The following is a 2999-nucleotide window of genomic DNA, read 5'->3' as shown; positions in this document are numbered from 1 at the left end:
TTGGACCTACAGTTAGCTTGTGTTTTCCTTGTTTCTGCCATTTTGTTGATTTTCGTTTCTCTTTTCTCTACTCTTTTTTATTTGTGTCATTGTTCTTTCTACAGTTAGCATAGTGAGTATTGTTGGTATAGTTAATACTTGATTAGCATAGTTAGTGTAGTTAGTACTAGTTAGTGCTGTTGGTACAGTTAGCGTAGTTAGCGTTGTTAGTAGAGACAGCATACTTAGCACTGTTAGTACAGTTAGCATTGTTAGTTAGCGTAGTTAGCGTTGTTAGGTAGTGCTGTCAGTGTAGTTAGCAGATCACCAGGATGCAGGGCCTCACAGCCAAATCTGCTGGCAAGAAGGCTCATATTGATGACTTCGAGATCCTCCACACCATTGGTGAAGGCACCTTCGGTAAAGTGAAGTTGGCCCGGCACATTCTGACCGGGACACAGGTGGCTGTGAAGGTCATAAAGAAAAGGCGTCAGAGCTTCTCAAGTGTCCAGGCACTTTTCCGGGAAGTGTGCAGTCTGAAGGCTCTGAATCACCCCAATATTGTAAAACTGCTGGGGGTGATTGACACAGAGGAGACATTTTTCGTGGTGATGGAGTACCTCAGTGGGGGGGACATGTACCGCTATTTGAAGATCCATGGCCGTATGACAGAGGCGGAGGCCCGAGGCCCGTTCCAGCAGCTGGTCTCCGCCCTGCAGCACTGCCACCGGAGGGGCATTGTGCACCGAGACCTGAAGCCACTGAGCCTCCTCTTTGATTCCAACATGAATATCAAACTTACAGACTTTGGCCTCAGCAACAAGTGTGATGACATTGTCCAACTGGACACGATCTGCGGCACAAACCCTTATGCTGCCCCGGAACTCTTCCTGGGGCAGAGCTACAGCGGCCCTGCGGTGGACGTGTGGAGCTTGGGAGCAGTGCTGTACACCATGGTAACTGGGTCCCAGCCCTTTGTGGGAAAAGACTTCCAGGAGCTGCGGAAGCAAATCCTACAAGGGCAATACCCCATCCCACCTTATCTGTCTTTGAAGATAAGGGATCTGTTACAAAAAATGATTGCCCTCAACCCCAGTGACAGAGGCACCTTACCTGACCTCATGAGGCATCCATGGGTCAACATGGGCCAGAAGGAGCCACTCCAGCCACCCTGTGAAAAGGACCTGGAGGTGACAATGGTGAGGACTCCGGGCTTGACTTGCGACCAGATCCAGGACACTGGGACAGGCAGTGTGAGCTCCAAGAAACCCAAGGTGGAGGTCTCCATCATAACTCTGAAGCCCTTCTCTTGCGGGGACCTCTGTGGCAGTGAACTTGAGCCTTCTCCAAGCCCTGTGGTGTCCTCCCTGCAAACCAGGTGGCTCTACCACAGAAAAAATGTGCAGCTGCAGGAAGACCAGCAGGCAGGGCAGAAGACCGGTGAGTCTGCCTGTCCCCCACCCAGCCTGGAGGCGAGGACTGCCACCCCCAGCCCAGCCCCCCAGTGTGGCACTGGGACATCCACCTCCAGCAGCAGCAGGATTGGAGCCCCAGAGGGAAGCAGCTGCCCCCTGGGTGTGTCCAACACTGGAAGGTCCTCCCACGCTGGGCAGCCTGAGAGTGTGTCCTCATCCACTGTCTCTGGCCAGAGCCAGAAAAAGCAAGGGGTGGCTGGGAGAATCTGGAACTTTATTTTGAAACATCTTTGTTGCAAGCTGCCCAGCATGAGGCGTCATAATAAAGTGAGCCCATGTGAACCCCATGGATGACCGAGGCAGGAAGGTCAGGCCGCTGCGCTCCCTGGGGCCCGGTGCAGGGGAAGAGGAGTGTGTTCTCTGCACGGCCTTCAGAAGCATCGTATCCAAGACCCTGGCCAGCTCAGAGGATGGTCCGGAGCAGCCCGGGTGACCGAAAGCGAGGCCACCGTGGCTGCAGGTCTGCCCCTCAACCCCCACCTGGGTGAAACTTGAGAGACTGGACTGTCATTCCTGGGGCATGTCTCCCCTCCCCTACTCTTCTGTCTTCCGTGTTGGTGGGGGAGGGGGATAGTTCTTGTTCCAAGAACTCCTTGGTTCTTCCAATTCTAGTTAATAAACTTGATGCTCCAGAGAGATGCATCACACTCTGCTTTGCGTCGTCCCTGCACAGAATTGGGGCTGTGCATTTTCCAGTGAGACAAGCGTGCAGCCATGGAGCGCTTGGAGGTAGTCAGAACAACTAAAGGGAAAAATGACCTAAGAGAATTAGCACAGTGACTCCCAACAGCAACAACTGCTGCACTGCAGGGCAGAAATGCAGAAAGTGTGTATTACCTTCCTGCACTACCATTCCCGAACATTTTCAGAAGGGCCGAGGGGAACTTTTGGTCCCTGCGGCCTGTGTTAATTACAACAGAGAGGCCCATTAATAGGATCACAAGGTCCCGTGAACCAGCCTCTGCGTGGTGTGGTAAGGTCCCTGTGCAGCTGAGTTTCATGACTGTCGTGCAGCAATAAAGCAGTCTTTATTGAAAAAAAAAAAAAAAGAAAAAAGAAAAGACAACCTACAGACCAGGAGAAAATACTTGCAAACAATGTGACCAACAGGGATTAATTTCCAAAATATAGCAACAGCTTATACAGCTCAATATCAAAACAAAACAAAACAAAACAAAACAAAACAAAACAAAACAATCTAATCAAAAAATGACTGGATTTTTAGGCAGAAGACTTAAACACACATTTCTCCAAAGAAGACATACTGATGGCCAATAGGCACCTGAAAAGATGCTCAACATTGCTAATTATTAGAGAAATGCAAATCAAAACTACAATGAGGTATTACCTCACACCAGTCAGAATGGCCATCATTAAAAAGTCTACAAATATTAAATGCTGGAGAGGGTGTGGAGAAAAGGGAACCCTCTTACATTGTTGGTGGGAACGTAAATTGGGGCAGCCACTACGGAGAACAGCACGGAGGTTCCTCAAAAAACTAAAAATAGAGTTACCATATGATCCAGCACTTACACTCCTGGGCAT

At 50.0% G+C, this 2999-nt stretch overlaps 1 pseudogene; it reads left to right on the top strand.

Annotated features, from left to right (window-relative positions):
- The first annotated feature begins 311 nt into the window (after positions 1-311).
- LOC137765853 (serine/threonine-protein kinase MARK2 pseudogene) lies at positions 312-1748 on the top strand (annotated as a pseudogene).
- The last annotated feature ends 1251 nt before the right edge of the window (positions 1749-2999 follow it).

This window comes from Eschrichtius robustus, chromosome 6 (genome assembly GCF_028021215.1).
Source record: "Eschrichtius robustus isolate mEscRob2 chromosome 6, mEscRob2.pri, whole genome shotgun sequence".
Taxonomy (NCBI): domain Eukaryota; kingdom Metazoa; phylum Chordata; class Mammalia; order Artiodactyla; family Eschrichtiidae; genus Eschrichtius; species Eschrichtius robustus.
Note: the sequence above shows the minus strand (reverse complement) of the source record. Positions and strands in the feature narration are given on the sequence as shown.